The sequence below is a fragment of the Lontra canadensis genome, unplaced genomic scaffold (assembly GCF_010015895.1).
Source record: "Lontra canadensis isolate GAN:19392208 unplaced genomic scaffold, GSC_riverotter_1.0 scaffold164, whole genome shotgun sequence".
Classification (NCBI taxonomy): Eukaryota; Metazoa; Chordata; class Mammalia; order Carnivora; family Mustelidae; genus Lontra; species Lontra canadensis.
Genome location: NW_022631158.1, coordinates 238,611 through 259,099, shown reverse-complemented (window position 1 = coordinate 259,099; position 20,489 = coordinate 238,611).

Sequence of the window (20,489 nt, the reverse complement as noted above, 5' to 3'; positions counted from 1 at the left end):
TTATCATCTTTCAAGCTTTGTATCACCACCTTCTGAGGATTCCTTGTAGCATATAATGTTCATATACGTATATACTCATATACCTATATATTTCCTCTCCCATAAACTCTCCTACCCTTACTCTAAAATATCTTCAAGATATACGCTCATCTTGGCGGTCACTGACACCCTCCCTGGGTGTTGCACCCAACATCTGGACCTATTCAAACCTCAGGACTAAGCCCTAAACAAACAGTCTCAATATTGGAACACTGTGTTCCTAAGAGGATGCTTGATTTCTATGCCATGCTTCCCCCCCCCCAAGAGCAGTTTCTCATAATTTCACTTTATGTTACCACCATGATGATTCTGAGAGATTGGGCAGGTGCATTTAAGCCCTTTTGGAAAACAAGGAGGGAACCTGAGGTTAAAGGCGGGGAGGCAAAATTGCTGGTACCACTCAGTTGACCTAAAAAGATCGTGGGAGACTTTGGCCTGGCGATGGTGTCAGTAGAAGGTCAGTACATTTTCCCAGACTCTTTGAGGCTGCCTCAACACCTCCCTCGAGGTCCCCAGTAGGTCTTCTGTGTCTGCATCTGTGTGTGTTCCCACTCCAGCATGCACGTGTCGGGAAAGACATGTTTTTACTTATGGAAAAAACAGTGTGATGTCTATGATCTCGCAGTGGTCTAGAAAAGATACATTTCCTTCACAGGCAGCTCCAGAATTAAAGTAACTCCTTTGATCGTCTACCTTTAATTACTAAATTTTCCTGTCGTCTCAACTCTGGCAGTGGATTGACAGCAGAGTCTTGGGCTGAAGTCCTGGTTGCCATCGGAGACCGGCCACTGCGTCTAGAGGGTACCTCTCATAACGTTATTTCTTGCTCCATCTCATAAAGCCTGTTCTGTATAAATATATTTTAATTAATTAATAAACAGGATGTAATTAATTCTGGCAGGGTGACATTTGAGCACAAAGCAAGGGGTTTAGACAGATCTTGACATGTGTTAGCCAGGAAAACACCCCCCCCCCAAAACACACACACACACACACTCACATTCACAAAAGGTCTTTTTATTCATCACAGTTCTCATGTAAAATGGAGTTTCAGAAGGTTAATTTGACATTTGAGGGGAACTGAGCAAGAAATGCAGAGGCACAGGAGAGGCAAATGTTTCAAAATAGTTGGTTAGCCATCAATTGTGCAGCATCTATATTTCACCACTAAAAACACGGGACCCCTATTAGAACGGATTCTCTCTAATAAGCTTGAAATGTCTCATAAATAAATCGGTTTGTTGAGTGAGCAGTTTTATTGTTTCTTACCATAATGTCGGTAAGTAAATCCCATCTCGGTGTTCAGTGAAGTGAGTATGGAAGCTTAACCCAGCACACAAGTGTTTTCAACAAATATTGAATCATCATTTTCCTCAGCTCTTTCCTAAATCATAGCTACCTTGATTGAGCAGACCTGGGACGTCTCCCCCTGAAGCGATCCCTGTCCTCAGGATATGTATGGATGGAATATTATGGATACATTGTTGGAAATACATTGTTGGAAATTCAATATTGGTAGCACATTTTGGAAAAAAAACTAGAGAAGATGACTATTACCATCGCAGAATCTCCGTTATGACTTCTTTTATGCCCTTTACAAGTTTCCTCTTTCCATAAAAGAAACTCTTTCATATTTTGTTTATTTACTTTTTATTGTGTTATGTTAGTCACCGTACAGTACATCATTAGTGTTTGATGTCCTGTTCCATGATTCATTGCTCAGCGTATAACACTCAGTGCTCCATGCAATACGTGCCCTCCTTAATACCCATCACTGAGCTATCTCTTCTAAAACCCTCAGTTTGTTTCCTGGAGTCCATAATCTCTCATGGTTTGTCTCCCCCTCTGATTTCCACCCCTCTTCATTTTTCCCTTCCTTCTCCTCATGTCCTCCATTCTATTCCTTATGTTCCACAAATAAGTGAAACCATATGATAATTGACTTTCTCTGCTTGACTTATTTCCCTCAGCATGATCTCCTCCAGTTCCATCCATGTTGATATAAAAGTTAGGTATTCATCTTTTCTGAGGCTGAGTAATATTCCACTGTGTATATGGATCACATCTTCTTTATCCATTCATCTGTTGAAGGGCATCTAGGCTCTTTCCACAGTTTGGCTATTGTGGACATTGCTGATATAAATATTGGGGTGCATGTGGCCCTTCTTTTCACTACATTTGTATCTTTGGGGCAAATACAATTTAGTATTAATTACAATTTAGTAGTACAATTGCTGGGTCATAGGGTAGCTCTATTTTCAACTTGCATTCCTACCAACAGTGTAAGAAGGTTCCCCTTTCTCCACAACCTCTACAACATTTATTGTTTCTTGCCTTGTCAATTTTTGCCATTCTAACTGGTATAACATGGTATCTCAATCTGGTTTTGATTTGAATCTTCCTGATGGCTAATGATGATGAACATTTTTTCATGTGTTTGTTAGCCATTTGTATGTCTTCTTCAGAGAAGTGTCTGTTCATGTCTTCTGCTTATTTTTGTGACTTAATTGTTTTTCGGGTGTTGTTTGAGAAGTTCTTTATAAATCTTGGATATCAGCCCTTTATCTGTATGTAGTGTCATTTGCAGATATCTTCTCCCATTCCGTGGGTTGCCTTTTTGTTTGGTTGACTGTTTCATTTGCTGTGCAGAAGCTTTTTATCTTGATGAAGTCCCAAAAGTTCCATTTTCGCTTTTGTTTCCTTTGCCTTTGGTGTCTTCAAAGAAGTTGGTGTGGCTGATGTCAAAGAGGTTACTGCCTGTGTTCTCTTCTAGGATTTTGATGGATTCCTGTCTCACACTGAGGTCTTTCATCCATTTAGAGTTTATCTTTGTGTATGGTGTAAGAGAATGGTTGAGTTTCATTCCTCTATATATGGCCGTCCAATTTTCCCAGACTCATTTATTGAAGAGACTGTCTTTTTTCCCCTGGATATTTTTCCCTGATTTGTCAAAGATTAGTTGACCATAGAATTGAGGGTCCATATCTGGGCTTATATTTTAAATACAATTCAGATATCCCTTTATCTCTCCTTATAGCAATGTGTATGGTAATTGTGCTTCTTTCTTTCCCCAGCTGTACTCAGAACTCAGTGGAAGAGACTATACCTTACTCATCTTGTACCCTTACTCTTTGAGTATAGAATGTTCCCAATATGTTTATCAAATGAATGAAAGTTGACCCTCAATTGTATATATATATAGTGTTGGGTAAATAACTCCTGCAAGAATCCTAACAAGAAACTTAATACAGATTTGCCTATGAAAAATAACTCGACCTATCTCACTCTCCATTATTACCTCCCTCTTGAAAACAAAAACTGGTTCCTTAGGGACATCACAATATTAATCATTCTTAAAATTTTACATCATTGTGTGAATATTGCCCCATGATGTATAATTTCAATTATTATTAATGCAAATACTTGCAAAGATAGCAAGCTCTTCACAGTTTTACAATAATTTTTATTCACAGACTTCTGTATTATTTACTTTTTGTCAATAACTATGGAATAATGGACTATTTAATGCTCCTTTTATATAATTTTTTCTATGCATGAACTAGGTAATTGCAAAATATCCCTACAAATGAAATTACTTTTCCAAAATATAGACATTAGTGTATACAAATTTATTTCCAAAATAGTTTTACTAATTTTCTTACAAATAACAATGTTCCAGAGTATGTGTTTTATCATAACTTACCAGGACTGAACAATCTTTTGAAAAAAATATTTTCAAGTTTAATAGATTAAAATGATAAAATGTTCTTTTGAGTTGACTTACCATCCCTATTAGTGGCTATATTTCCTTAGCCCTAATGTGTTCTACTAGTAACATAGCAAATATGTTTAGCATCTGTAACTTCTCTTGAACCTTAACTAGACAAAAACATGCATAGATATGGATAAAAGAATATATGGCTATGGACAAAAAACTCAATCAGCAAATCCACTATAGAGCTATATGTTTAAAAGGCAATATAAAATCTATAGGAAGAAAATATAAAATCTCGGTTTGGCATCACTGACAAAGGTAAGCACAAACCGTGAGATTGAAGAGGCCCTCTGTGCGGAGCTCGTGACACCAACACAAGACTTCACAATGTCTTTCCAGGATTTACACAAGAGCTTCGCTGGGACTCAACATTCTGGTGGTTTTAAATTGCCACTCTCTAGAATGCCAACTGATATACGCAATAAACCTACCATCTTTTTAGCTGATTTAAGGGGACAGGAACGGGAAGCCAAGAGTCCCAGAGAACCACTGGTCCTACCTTGGGACCCTACAAATATGCATAGCTAAGATGGTGGTCCTTGCTTGACTTGGCTATGAGACAGAAAAGCCCAGAAAGAGCTGGTATTTTTAACTAGTGAAGAAGATGGGGATAATAGAAAGTCAGGGGGGAAAGATTATAGGAGTACCACTAAATCTGATTTCATGTGACCTCACTGGTGAATGAATACAAAAGACAGCAGGGGAATGAGGAAATCAGAAGGTTCAAACCCAAAATATTGAGCATACCACCTGTTTCCCGAATAATTTTAATGAAAGTGTCGTTTGGCCTAAATTATTCCCATAATTGTAATACAGTCCCACCCCATTTAGCTCCATAGACATGATCACAGATACGAAGTCCCTTTTTAGCAGTGAGGGTAGGAAAGAGGGAAGCATCACTACATTCAATATGTCACAGAAATTCTCCTTACTGACAGTTCCCATTAGGAGACACTACAATACCAATTTAAATTAAACTTAGGTCATCTGGTTGCCTAGCAGTAGAAACCAACCTCAACATCAATCTGAATATAAATCTTAGTTGATATTTATTTCCAGCCTGCACAACTGTGGCTTATTAGTTTATTTCAAGGGTCTTCCAGTGGCCTTTGTGTCTCCATTGGTAAGGTATACAGAAATTGTCCATAGGTCATCAACTACATTTGTCCTTTCCCAAATATTAATGCTAAGTGCTCTAGAAATCTTAAGTTTTTTTTTTTTTTTATATTCAGAATGACTGTCAAATCAAAGAAACCCTGATGGTTTCATTTTAGTTAAACTAAGACACTCAAAGGAGGCTATGCAGGTCTGTAAACCACTGAAATTGGAGACATTTAGAATTATGGAGAGGGGTATTCATTTCAATTAGTCACAAATGATTCAAGAATTTTCACTCAAATTGAATTACTCTAAACTTAATATTTATACTAATTCTACTACATATCATTTTGAATCATTTGCAAAACAAGAAAGGAAGAAAATAATGGGATGACTTGCACTTATTATGGATTTTCCACATAAATATAAATGACCAGTCAACTAATCATTGATTTTCCTGCCTTGTCCACATTGCTCCAAAACAATTAACGGACATAAAAACAGAGGAACCCACACTGCAGTCATTCTAACTCTTACTAAATGTCATTAGAACCTCATTTATCAGAAAGAATAAAATATTTCTAAATCACTCCCCTTGGTAGATTTTGTCTTTGTGATTTAAAAATATATATTTAGTGTAATTTTCAAAATGTGTGAGATCCTTAAGAGCAGGGGCATTGTTTTTCTTACTGTCTACTGGAATATAAGGCCTCATGTATTTATTGGCTCATGGTATGTGTGCAATAATTTGTTGAATTTTTTTACATGTTGCTGGTATGTGGGTATTCTTGTTTGTATTCTTGTTGCTGGTACGTGGGTATTCTTGTTTCAAATGGACCTGTAACTCAGAAGCCTGGATTGTAGTTTATACTCCAAATTTTATAACAGATTTCAAAACTAAACCAATCCTTATGTAATGAGCATATTTTCTTGCATGTGAGGTTAGAAAAGGATGCCACATCTCAGAGCTTTGAAGAACTTTTTGTAATCAATTTATTCCCTGAGAATATTTTCATAAATTTTAAAAACTCAAACTCAAGTCAAAGATAAGATGTATTGGAATTCAAGGAAAAAAGCCATGTGTGTGAATTCAGTCCAAAGATCTAGAGAAAAATCTATGCATCAATCAATAAATATTTACCTATTGTAAAATAAAATAAAGTTTTCTTCTATAGCGGGCTTTAGCAATAAGATTGAACTTAGACTTCACAACAGATCTGTAGTTGAAACCCAACTCTTCTGCCTATTCCAAGTTACCTATCTTCTTGGAAACTCAATTTCTTTGTCTAATAAATTCGTACACTAATCTCCATTTCACATGGCTGCATGAGAATGAATTTAATGCATATAAAACACTAGCATAGTGTTTGTCAAACAGAAACATTCCTAGCATTGAACACTGTATCTTGAAATACTCAGGCACAGCTTTGCATGAATGCAATTAACTATGTGAACTCTAAAGATTCCTCCAAGCCCTAGACTTCTGATTGCTTATTAAGAACTAAAGTCTGGGGAGGTGCCATTGTGGTACAGTCAGTTAAGCATCTGACTCTTGGTTTCAGCTCGGGTCTTGATCTCAGGGTCGTGAGACTGAGTGCCGCGTAGAGCTAGACTGAGTGCGGAGTCTGCCTGAGATTCTCTCTGCCTCTCCCTCTGCCACTTTCCCCTGTGCACTCCCTCTCTACCCCCACCACAGAAATAAATAAATAAATCTTAAAAAAAAAATTAAAGCCCAGCTGAACCACTATATGTGGACTTGATCAACTATCAATCACATTGATCCCGTTGACTTTGAACTGGCCCCTGAGGTTTCAGACTGGAAGTTAAAAGTCGTATCATAAACTATATTCTTTATGTTAATTGCTCCTTTGAATAAATCTAAATACTATTATAAATACCAAAGAAAATGTGCCATTACAACATTAAATAATCATGGAAAATATAACATAAACATAATTTTTTTTTAAAACTCTCATTTCAAGATAATTCCCACTGGGAAAATTCAAGTTGTGATGATGCTTCTGGTGCTCTGCCAAGATCATCAGAAAGCCACGATTTGGCTGGAGCAAAAACAGAAAGTATTATTAGCTATAAGGGATCAACAGAGAAGACACTGTGCTTTGAGTTCCACAGATGTGGAATTTGGGGAGTAGTTACTAGCATTCTGTGGGGTGTTGTTAATTGTTTTAGTAGTTTACAGAAAGAAGGCTGATGGGCACAGGTGTGTGTGTGCCAGATACAGAAACGTTGGCAGCTAGACAACTTCACTCTGGAATAAATCTGTGATCACTTTTTGGTCTATAGACAGACCAAGATAAGGCCCCCCTACCCATTTCTTCATGCTTGTGCAACCGTCTAGAAAGATCATGACCATGTAGCGTATCATTAGGCCCAGTTTTCATCCCTGTTAAACTGCAGGGTCCGATTCTCTACAGCTTCATGAGGATCGGGCTGCTGTAGTTTTTAAGGGATGTTAAGTCCAGACAGCTGGGAATGCCAGCTCTGCCAGTCAAGCAGTAGTAAGGGTCAGAGTGTAGCCACCTGCCTAGTCCCTCATCCCCTCATCCCTGTCATAGATTGTGACACTTATCTCTAAGCGAGTCTCAACTCACTACAAGGGAATGTTTTCTATGTTTCCTTAGCCAATGTGATTGTCACTGGGTAAAATTCAAGCTCCCAGCATAGTTGTTACTAGGCGGGTTTTTCTGACTCTTGATTTTTTTTTTTCTGTTGACCTTCAGAATGGTGCCAAGGGATGAGGGGAGAGTGTAGGCCAATACACAGAACAACGGGGAGGGCCATGAAACGTGGAGGGTGCAGAATCTGGTTGATTTCATTGGTTCTCTTCTTGGAGAGGGTTGGTATTTCCTGTCTGCCTTTTGAGTGATTAATAATACAGTGGCTGATTCTTCTTCACCCAGAGGGTTATTGTCATCCTTGGTAGAGTCTGACATTTTACACTTTAAGTAAGCGCACCCTTAGGCGAGGAGACACCAAGAGACAGATTTCCTTATTAAAAGAAGATGTCACCAAAAGAGCAAGTCAACAAATATGCCACTGCCAAGAAACAACCAACATACTAAAGGGAAAGAGAAAATAAAGTAGAAGGAAATAGGAGATTAAAGAGAGAAGGTGTCATCTGGAGCACAATGTGACCAGAAGACAGAGATGAGCTATGCTCAGCTATTAGGATACAGTTCAGCATACTCAACAAGCTTGCCACTATGAAGTATGAAAACAGGGCTTAATATTTGTAACATTTAGGTGTCGGAGGCCCTCAATCAACTATGCTGTCATGGCCAGGTTAAAAACAAAAAAGATGGATATAACAATTTCTGGTGCCAGGTTGTGCAGATTTAATTTGCAATTCTCAGATGGTTAATAGAAACACAATGGCCATGATCAGCTCGAGTGCAGGTGCATTGCACTGATAGCAGTCCCCCAGGAGAGGAGCTGAGAGATTTGAGGGGAGGTGTCTCAGGAGGTGGGGGGAAAGAGTGGCAGCACAGGCCTTGTACACATGACTCCCACTGACCTGCTGTGACTACTGTTTCACTGAAAGTCTCCTCAGGTGATGGTCTTAAATCAGGACCTCAGATCTCCATCATAGAGGAACTGAAGTGTACTACACAAATTGTGACACAGTATTTTCTATATCTGTGTATGTGACATGCACTGAAGTCCTTTGCCCTCACTGAGCTTACTGTCTTGCAAGAAAGACATGAATTAAACAAGACAGAGAAAGGAAATACATTACATAACATTAGACAGTGATTAGCACCTAAGAGATAAATAAAGTAAAGAAAGAAGCTAGGAAGTGGTGGGAGTGATGGAAAAGAGACACGAAGGAAACAAGCAAATCATGTGGACTTCTGTCTCAAGAGAAAAGGAGAGATGTGAGGTTGGAGACAGTAAGCTATGCAGCACTTCAGAGTTTCATTCCAAGGAAGGGAAAGATTGGAGTAGTATTTAGAAAGTGGGGCAAACAGGGTTACCAGTGTGTTCTCGTTTTGCTCCAATTTTTTTCAACATGGGAGAATTAGCAGCACACTCTTGAAGAGGCAAGAGAGGGTGAGATCTGATGGGCAGATGGAGGGGCTGGCCTTATACAGAACACAGGCAGCTCAGGGAAGCCAGATTTCATAGGCACAGGTGCTAGCAAACCTGTAGACATGACAGCAATTGAGTATGGAAAGTTTTTCACAGTGAAACAGAAAACAAAGTCATCAACAGAGGGTGAGGACAGTGAGAAGGTAGTCATGATTGCAGTGGCAGAAGGCATGAAGAAATGGTCTGGTATCTATAAAGGAATGGATATGAAAGATACAATATGATTTCTGGATAGCAGCAGGGGTTCATGTGAGTGAGGTTAATAATGACAGTAATTTTAAACTGAAACCAATCAGCAGAGTTGTGTGTTCTCCTCCAGCCATCTCAGTGGCAAGTATGCAGACACAGTATCAACTGAGGGTTGAATTGCTCACAATTCTGATCTATCCAAAGAAATACAATAAGTGCAAGAAAACAGAAAGCTATTCAAAGGAGTGATTACAATGCATATCCAATGCATGACAACCACATAACCATCTAATCTGGGAAAGAAGGTAAATTTACAAGAATGAGGAGGGAATGTGAAAATATATCAGCATTCATGAATTCTGTATCTTAACTGGGTTTAATACTTGTAAAACTTGAGGAATCCAAAGGGTGGGTGGAGGCTAGGAAGATAAAAAGTGGTGATCAAAAAACACCATACATCAAATTGAAATTGTAAAAGTGTTAAAAAATTATTGATAATGACAAGGTCTAGGACATGCCTGTGGAAATGAGTGGCTTATGGAACTCAAAGGATAAGATCATCAAAAGAGCAGAAGACACATCTGAAAAGGCAGAGTGTTAGAAGAGACATCAACACAGATACTGAAATCGCCAAGAAGGATGTACAGTGAATGACAATAACACAGGAGCAAAAATCTTCAAGGAGTATTCACTCAAAAGAACTGGAGCATAGAAAATATTGATAATTGCACTAGGAACTTCAAAATGCAGGACATTTGGTGTACAAAACCTAAGTCCAATTTTTTTTCTCTTTTGGGAAATCCATTTTCATACATGTTACTATCCTTTTGTCTGTACTAGGGAATGCAAACCATGCAGGCTTTTATGTCTCTAATAAAAGACTAGAGAAGAATTTTACTCTCCTCTAGGTGTCCTCTGAACCTATTAATACTGGTAGACCAGAGCTTCTTAAAAATCCTCTATTGGAAGTGTTCAAAGGCCAGAAGATCACAAACATGTTCCCAGAAGTTCTTAAGACAGAGTTCAAAGCAGCACTAGGCACAAGCCCCCCATACAAGTTCAAGTTCACTGTTTTACTTTTAAAAAAATTACTATGCAGTGTTTATCCTTATACATACTAGTCAGTGCAAGTAACAAGCAATACTAGCTGCTAAACAAATAGTCCCCAAATCTAAATGTATAGTTTATTACTTATTCATGTCATCATCCAATGCAGGGTGGCTGCTTCTTGGGGGTTCCACCACCTTGGAGGGGTTTGGAATACTACACAGGATGATTTGCCTCCAGCCAGTGCTTGAGGGGAAAAAAAAAAAAGTAAACATTGAGAAACTTGTAGAAGTTATAGTTCATGCTTGAGAGTGGTAGGATTAATTCCACCCACAATCCATTGACCTATCCTCAGACACACTATGCACGCAGAACCTCAGTGCAAGTGGAGGTTATGAATGTGGTACTGCTGTGTAACAAAAGAGACCAAGGGACATGTAACAGTCAGTTTTGTTGATGAGATACTAGTATATGATAGTCAAGATATAGTATAAGAAATGCTTTCAAGTAGTCACTCTTGAGCAAAATGGAAGTTACAGAAAAATAAGGCATGCCATGTTTATTCTGTGGCCTCTCAGACCTCCTTTACAAAGTCTACAGGGAGATCAGAGTGTAAGAAGAAGGAAGTGCTCTAAGGAATGACCCCAGAGAAATTTCTCCCTCCATAAGTTTCTTAGGTGGTTCTGATAAGTCCTATCATGTTTTAGTTTGCCTCTCTGCAAAACAGAAATAATAACTGAACATTTCATCCTCTCTCTCTCTGAGAGAGTGAATAATCTATTCACATCATAATGTATAGGAAGTCTCTAGAACATGGTACCAAACTAAACAAATTCCTTACTCATGTCATAGATATTCCATAGAATCTTTGTGGGGTTATATGATGTTCTTTCTTCTCCAAAATTGTTTTATCAGTAATTTCTGAAATTACTAACCTCCCTTTATTAGTTTGCCTTTTTCCAGATTATTGAAGATTACTAGTAATATTTCATTTCCATGGATCTGTAAAACTTGTTTTTATTTACAAAATCTATTCCCTAGGAATTTAATCTAAATCTCAGGGATTTTCTCCTTTTTTCTTTTTAAGATTTTATTTACTTATTTGACAGAGAGAGAGAGGGAGTGAGAGAGCACAAATAGGGGGAATGGGAGAAGCAGGCTCTATGCTGAGCAGGGACCCCAATATGGAGCTGGATCCCAGGACCCTGGGATCATGACCTGAGCAGAAGACAGATGCTTAACCAATGGAGCCAACCAGGTGCCCCTCTCATGGACTTTCAACACTCATAAGATATTTCTCTTTGTTACCAGTCTACTATGCATTAGATAGTTGAATCAATAATACTTAATATTAAATGATGATAATAAACGGACTTCAAAATATTCCCAAAAAAAGTTATTTAATGAAACAACTGAATCTTCATAATAACTGAATTGTTGGAGTGAGACTTTAATGTGAAAATACAGGAAATGTACTTATCATAGATTTAATTTAAATAAAAACCTCTTTTTAAAACTTGGAATTTAAACAAGAATTGGAGATAATTCCCACTTCACCCCAATTTTTAACAATGTCAATTGTCACAATGGTAAATATAAATATACAGTGCAAAATGATACAGTTTGGGTCTCCTGACAATCTCCCTCTACTATGTATTCTCTTGTAAACACTTACTACATGAAAACATCCATTTGTCACTTTCACTTCCACTCACTCCCCTAAACTTATTCAAAGGTAAAGGTGTAACTAAGGGCCTAGGCAACACTGACAAGGGTCAATAGCAGAATCAGGGGCTGAGGAAGCAATGGGGCAAAGGAGATGGAGGTGGGACTAAGGGCAATGGAGGCAGCTAAGTGACTGAAAGATCAGTTACCTGCAGGGGATTGGTAAGATAAGTGAACACATTGAAAATGTGGGAGTCAGTTTTCACTGTCCAAAAAGAAACTTACACATGGGGAAAGGGGCAAAGCTAGAAATACCTAGGAGGTATTGAATTGGAGTATGGGGGTAATAGGATAATCTTGATTTTTAAAAAATATATATGGAAAGATATTAAAATACAGGTATGTGTATATGTGTGTATGTCCATGTGTGTGTGTATATATATATATATATATATATGCATATACATACATATCTCTCCTAGTGCTATCTTCTGAGAGCAGAAGTCATTATACTCCTGTAGCAATAAGCACACTTGGCACTAAGGTCTTGTTTTCTAAGTACCAGAACCAGGGCTTCTTGGGGTTAGTGTCTGATTTAGGGACGGGGGCAAGGAAAGTATAAGATGATTCTTGAACACCATGTTGCTCTAGAAATGAAGGAAGTACTCAAAAATAATGGAGATATAGATTGAATGGGCCCTTATCAATTCTGGGACAATTTGAGTATCACACAAATAATATTAATGATAAACCAAAATGAAAAAAATAGGAATCAAGAGTTCATAGAGATAAATGAGTAGGAAAGAAAGAATAGTAAGATCTTCTTCATATTAGAATGCCAACTAATGAAGAAAGAAGGATGAAAATAATTTCATAGAATAGAAAATGCATCAGACAGAAGAGATCAATGTTTGCTAATACTGGTGGGTGGATATTTAATGAGAAAAATTATATTCATATACTGTATTTTCTCACAGTGTAAAACCAATGACAAAGGCAAAAAGGGTGACTTTATGGGACACAAACATGACAGCATCACCTTGATCAGGTGATGAAGTTTACTGTCACCAGTGAAGGATCAGATCCCCATCATCTGCTTCTAGATACAATTTACTGAGAGTAAACCATCATTTCTATGGTGGTCGTGCTCATTATGCATGACCTGGTGTCTGGTCCTGAAGACTCAGCTGAGGAAAGTCTACAGAATGAAATGTCTGTAATTTTTATGATTTTCAAGGTCATGAAATATATAGAAAAATTGAGGAACTACTTCAGACTGCAGGACATTGAAGAACCATGACATCTGAGTGCAAACTGTTATCCTGGATTAAAACCTAGACCAGATGGGAAAAGGAGGCTTTATTGGGGCTGTATTGTATCAGGGCTGATTTCATTTGGGAAGACTGAATTGTGGCCATGTAAGAAAGTATCCTTGTTTGGAGAGAAATACAATTAGAGTACTAGGCATTGGGTGCATGATGGGGCATTACGTCTGTAAGTGGCTCTCATGTGGTTAAGAAAAAGAATAAAAATATTCAGTTATTGATTCCTCACCTCTCAACTTTAAATTCAACTTTTGTTGCCTACTTTGCAGAAGTGTATCTGGGCCTTGTCATTTTTTTTTTCTTTTTTTGCCAGCCGACAAGCTTTATCAGTAAAGGGAGCTAAAGAAATATGCAGAAGAAAAGGGTCTTGTTTCCCATTTCTGCTGTGCTCTTTTGGCAAGGTCTTTAGCTATGCCCTTAGCATATTATATGCTCCTGCCAGCCCCTGCTAGACCAGTGGCTCCCCAGCGCTCAGCTCCTACAACATGACCAGCTTCTCTAGCACTTGCTGTCTGCAGCGAATGGCAGCCAAAAGCACCCAGTAATTAATAGCTTCTATCAGCAATCACCTCTAGGGGTGGACCTTCAGTGAGCAGCTTTCCCTGGCATAGAGGGTGGATTTCCAGCAAATCCTACCAGCACAGCACCGCAACAACCTCCTTGCCATTCAGTGAACCCCAGGCCCGCTTCGTTGAGGTCTAGATCTTAGCCCTAAAGAGACCTTCCTTGGGCAGGTTATCTCAGCTGTACGGCTAGTGGCTCCTCCTTATGTCTGCTATTCATATACTGTTTATGGTTCTCTTTGCTTCTTACTAAATGATTTCTCATTTCTACAGTCTCCAGTTATAGTTAATAATTCTTTATATTAAACTTGACCTCTTCAAGTGACGGTGTAGTTCTCTATCTTGAATGGGTCTCAACATACATATTTGAATAGAGAGAACACGGAGATGTTGCTGAAGCCAGTGTGCTAAAATGTTAACAATTGAGAGAACTCAATGAAGATAACACGGACATTCTTTGTACTGTTGTTGTAACTTTTAAAAGTAATCTCTTAATTTAACTGCTGCTGTTCTTAAATTTCACCATGCCATGCCTTGTTATTTGAATGACTTTTGGTATAAAACAAAGTTTCTGCCATGTTCATTCAATGGAAAATCATTTATAAAAATGAGCATTTTCCATAATACCTATCTTAATATTTATTTTAATCTGCTGAGCAACTTTGATACATGAAATAAAATCTTATTTTATATATCTATGCTGATAAAAACAAGTGTTTACTCTTCTTAAAAAATGTCCAGAATCCCAACTATGCTGCTACCTGAGCCAATATCCCTCATAGCATTAGAGGCTGAGCTGTTAGAGCAGGGCAGGCATTTTACTACAAATAGTTCATAAGGTCAGAAGGAGCCCATATCCATGACATTTGGCTAGAACCCCAAATATGAGCTTCAGAAAAACTCTTTTAGAAAATCCACTTTGATACAATATCTCTATCCCACAGTGGGTTTATTATGGACAACTCAGTCAGGTTCCCAAATATCCTCCCTCAGCATTCCCTGCTCTCTCTCCCAGTCTCTTCTTATCTTTGCTACTAGAGTGAAGATTTCTTGAGGGCAGTGGTATCTTTCATTCCTGTGTCCCCAGAGCCTATACTGACGTCTCAGAAATACCAGGCACTAGATCAATGTTTGTCGAATTTTATACTGTTGAGTAAATAACTCCTGCAAGAATCCTAACTAAGAAACTTAATGTGGATTTGCCTATGAAAAATAACTCAAGCCATCTCAGTCTCCATTATTACCTCCCTCTTGGAAACAAAAATTAGTTCCTTAGGGATATCACAAAGTCAATAATTTGAGAAACTAAAATTTGAAGCCATATCAGACTCACTGGTTTGACCATTTTCTGGTCCCATCTTTTTCTTGCAACCAGAAGGTTTTGATCACATCCTCCAACCTATTAAAATAAAATGATCTCATTCTAGTATTTAAAAGAACAGAAACACAGGGCAGACTATCTGTTCCATATGGATACTTTCATCAGGTGGATGTGGCCATATTATTAAGCTGATAGATTCCTGTGAATAGTAGCTCTGTTTCACATGGGATGAATGCCTCTGGCCATGTCTATTTTCCCTACATTGCTGACAAAGGCATTTTGCTCCACTTTATGGAGTATAAGTATCATACACTTAATAGCAGTTAGTGATGTCAGTGCTCTTTGGTATAGTAAATCTCTAGTGTGAGATAATCTTAGTTAATAATCAGCATAAAGCAGAGAGAGGTCATTTTTTTTAACATTGCCATAAAGCCTGCGTTTACTATGATAGAGTTGGAAGGAGGCAATCCCATTAACCTTTGTATTGTATTGATAAAATTATACACCCTCCTGAATTTCAAGGGTGGTGACGCTGCTGCTGGTCTTCACCTTTTATGTTCTCCAGTAACATCCCAGGTGGCCCAGCCACATAGGACTTGGCCTCAGGTGACCTAGACTTGAGCCCAGACTTGCCATTCTTTTAGGAATGTGACCTTGGGCAAGTCTTAACCTCTTAAAGCTCAGATTTTTCATCTGTATTTTTTTCCTTCTTTCTAAATGAGGTATATATGGGTTTATATGTGTTTTACACATTTTTTTACCATTATCCAATATGACTTCTATATAAAGGGAAAAAGAAGCATTTGAAGTGTTTCCTTAAAAAAAATTCCTTTGTATTATTGGATATAAAAATAAAGTATGTCTGTATGCGGGAAAGTGAGTTTTCATAATCCCCCACTTCTCACTTGCCTTATGGAACTGGTAGACAAACTGAATAAGAAACAGAATATGAAAACACTACAAAAATGTGAGTCAATATTATTATCACTCTGCATGCCCAAAACTGAAGGGCTTTCCTTGAACTTTTCAAGTCACCATGCATGGACATTATAGGGCAAAATGAGTGGTACACTGGGAGAAGTAGAATTGCTCTCTTTTGCAAACTGTAGCCTAATTCAAGACGACGTGGAGTAATGGCAAAGAAGTTTCCCAGGGCATAGAAAGAGATGTAAAGGAAGTGGCAGCTTGGATCCCCCTGCAAGGTACACTGGAGATTGGGCAATGCCATTTGGCTGTCACCTAGGAAACAAGAAGGGGCTGCCCTGTTGACTTCTGCAAGGGTGCTAAGGGTCCAATAGTTTCAGCCCTGTATTGTAGGACATGGGAGGGCATCTCGGGCTGTCTTCAGGCCCACCTCCAATCCAGATCTATGAGGATGTTCACATGGTGTAAAGGATGTTAATGCAAGGCTATAGTTCAAAAACTTTAAAGGTTACAATGCCTACAGAAAAAAAAAAAGTGGAAAGGAGAAATGAGGTCAATTAGCAGAAACCCTGCTCCTTAAGTGGCATGCCTATAAATTGTCTCAAAGGTGGCCACGCATCTGAAATTCTTTCATGGTATAGGTTAATTCTTCCTCTTTGTAATTAAAGAGAACGGTGACAATAGTTTTGTATCCTAGGTCACATTCCCCACCATCAGAATTAATTAATTCTCTGAATTAATTAATGTGGGGGCCATTTAACTATATGTAACCCATCTTTCAAGATTCATTTCAAGCCCTTATCATTCTAGCAAAGGCTTCCCTGACTATTCCAGGTCTCAGTGAAAACCTGCTTCTTTCTTATAATTCTTATGATCTGAAACACACAATTTAGCATTTATTCTAAACTGTCTCTTATTATTTCTCTCTCCCCAATTAGAGCATAAATTCTTGAAGGGCATGAATTCTGTTTTACACTTCTTTTATTTTCCTACCATAGCCCTGAGCACAATTCTGAAAATAGTGCTTAATAAATACTTGTTGATTAATGAATACTTCCTGAATTGCCTCGAAGGCACCATTCACACTTTCTTTCACCTTAGGGTAAGGGCAATTTTTCTGCTTAGGGAAATATGCCAAGATCCTTTCTCTTTACCTTCTTTTTTTTTCACCCCCTTTTTAATATGTAAAAGCAGATCTTGCAGAGAAGATGGGTTCTGATAATGTGGCAACATTCAAGACTGCCAATTTCTTTTCTCCAAGAAAATTTTCTCTCTGGATTATTAGGCGTGCAGGTAAATTCACAGAATTTTTATCAAGACACAGCAGCTTCCTCAATGAGCTCCTGGATCCCAGCATCCACGCCCTGAGTAGAGACGTGAGACGGTTAGCCAGAGCACGGACTGGCAGCCCCAGGAGGTAGCTCACTGAGCTCTGTGCCACTGCCCTTTCACAACGGGACATTGCTCTTCAGGCCTCCTGGCCCTCCCTGCTCTAACTTTGTGACATACACTGGAGGAAAATTAAAACAAAACGAAACAAAACAAAACTGTGTGCCTACTGGTGCTGTCTCTTCAGGCTTTCCAACACACTGGAAAATTCCCGCTGAGTGACCTCTCGGTTCTACTCATTGATCACTCGCTGCTCTGGTCCTCCCCTAGCTTGAGAGCTGAGGCTTCACAGTTAAGGCTAGGAAGTGGGGAGCACAGACACCTGGGCAATGGGGAAGCCCAGGAATAAGTCCTAAGGAGAGAGCAGGAAGAGCAGCCCATACAGTTTCCTGTTGCTCTAGCAAGGAGACCCTGATACAGTAACATGGCGAACCAAAATAAAGATGGCTCCCATGACCAGGGACCTTTCTCTGGAACCTAAGTTCTTAATTCACTTAACTTAGAAACTGAACAGCTTGATATCAGACAAAGATAAGTTCACAAGACTAGTAGGCTTCCATAAGGAGTGCCAAAGAGGAAAAACAAAAAGGTAATTTCTGGGTTTACTTATAAGGGACTGCTTAAAGGATCAAGGGCACTAGGAAGCAGAGGGTAGTTCAGTGGAATAGTGTATCTAGGAAAGAGGAAGGGAAGGGTGACCACACCAAGGCTTTGAGAGACCTTAAGATTCTACACTGGATTTCAGAGCAGCTTCCTTTGTCAAGTATCTTGTGGATGATGGGAAAGTAAATAAAAAGACCTTTCTCTCTTTTGAATGACTTTAGAAAGGGGGAGGAAAGAAAAGATGGTGGATCAGAAGCCACTCACATGTACATTCAAAATTTCCTTTCTCCATCAGAATTTTCCACAGAGGTAACAATGTCCACCAAATTAGCATTGTGTCCATCCTCACAAACATTTCCTCTAAATAATTTAGTTACTGGTCACTGGACAGGTTGAAGACTGAAATTAGCCCTTGAAGGAATATGTAATCAAATGTGTCCTTTGTGCCACCTTTTGGAGACAGAAGTCAATAATAAACACAGAGTTTCCAGGCTTAGATGAAGTTAAGATGTCCACATCCATTTTCTTCTCCTAGCTAACATTGTAGTACTTTCCTCTCCTCTGAAGGAGAGACCACAGTTTTACTATGGTTATGATCACTACAGACATTCTGACTCTTTTGCACAGTTGGAGCTTTAACTAAAGTAGCGCAATGGCTTCCATGCTAGAATCATGGGAGCTTCCGTGGTGCTCCCCTGCATTACACCTAGAATGAAAAGCAAGATATGGTCACAAAAGTATGAATGCCATCGAACAATCCAAACATAGCAAAGAAGAGCCCTTGTCATTGTGGGGAACATCACTGCCCAGGTAGCCTTGGCCATGACTCAGGTTTAGATGTGTTCTATGGGCTCCCTTTTGAACAGAAGGAACAACCAGCAACATTTCAGATGAAGGTAAACACGGTGCTGACGAAGTTGGGTGAATTCAGTGTGGCATTGATTGATGACATCGCAGTATACAGCCAGACATGGGAAGACTACGCAGAGCATGTAAAACAAGGATTTGGTAGCTTTTACAAACAAGTCTGACAGTGGGGCCAAGACATGTCAGCCTGGCATGCTGAGGGGACATATTTAGGACACAAAAGAGAAGAAGCAAACAGCCACCACTGTTTGATGGCACCCTGCTCTCTTTCTCAATGGCCCATCTCATGAGGAGATGCTAGACAAAGATTACTGGACATGACTGACTAATTGCGAGAGATTTATGATGACTCAGTTCAAATCCCACTTTACTAACCCATTGAGATTGCCTAAAAATGTGACAGGGCAGAAAATTAGAAGTAGCTTTTCCTTAAGCTTCAAAAGTATTTTTCCAGAGTTCATGGAATTGAAAAAGTACTTCAGGATAATACTATCTTGCTTACAAGAATGTGGCATCTCAGACTCTCCCAGCTGCTCATTATCTACCACACACATTTCAGTCTCCAACAAGGGTAGATCTGGAAGGATGACGGTACACTCAAGACAAGGGTCCTGTGTCCATTAGCAGAAACCTGTGACAGAGCAGATGTGCTTTCTACTATCCTACTGCTTGGATGTTTCTCTCAAATAGTCTAACTTTAGAGCCAGAATGGGGTCATCCTCCCAGCAGCCCAGAAATTATGTCCAGTTCAAATGAAATTAGCCAGTTCCATAAAGATTCTTCTGGCATAGTTGATACTGCAAGTCTCTGTTATCCTGGCAGGAAAGGATGACCTTATATCTTCTCATTATTCTTTCCTACCCTTAAGGTATTTCTTGTCAGCTATTATCATATAAGCCCAGTGTTGTTAGTGACCCTCAATGCACACATCTTATTATCCCAACTGCATTAGACAGTCCTTGAGGGCAAAGCCTGTTTCTTCCACTTCTTGGAAACTGCTATAGCATGCTGCCCAGTGTCATGCATATAGTTTGTATCAGTAAGGGTTTGTTCATTGATTGAGCCATGGACAGCTGTGTTCAGTCCTTCTGTGAAGCATTCGTCTTTATATATAATCTACTCTAGCGGGACAGGTAGGATTCCAAGTTGCTGTAACACCCAGGATGTCTTAGTCATGTGAAAGTCAGGATCATGTACTGATTAAGAGCACTCATTGTCTTTAAAAAAGATAGACCTGAATTTATTTTGTTTTTTTTTAATTAATGTTTTGTTTATTTATTTTTATTTTTTAGAAAATCTTTTCTTTAAGATTTTATTTATTTATTTGTCAGAGAAAGAGAGAGCACAAACAGGAGGGAGTGGCGGGCAGAGGGAGAAGCAGACTCCCCGCTGAGCAGGGCACCTAATGCAGGATTCAATCCCAGGACTTCTGGAATCATGACCTGAGCCGAAGGCAGATGCCCAACCGACTGAGCCACCCAGGCCTCCCAACAGACCTGAATTTAAATGGCACTTCTGCGACTTCCCAGATATATGATCTATGCCTCTGTGATCCTCAGTCTCCTTATCTGTAA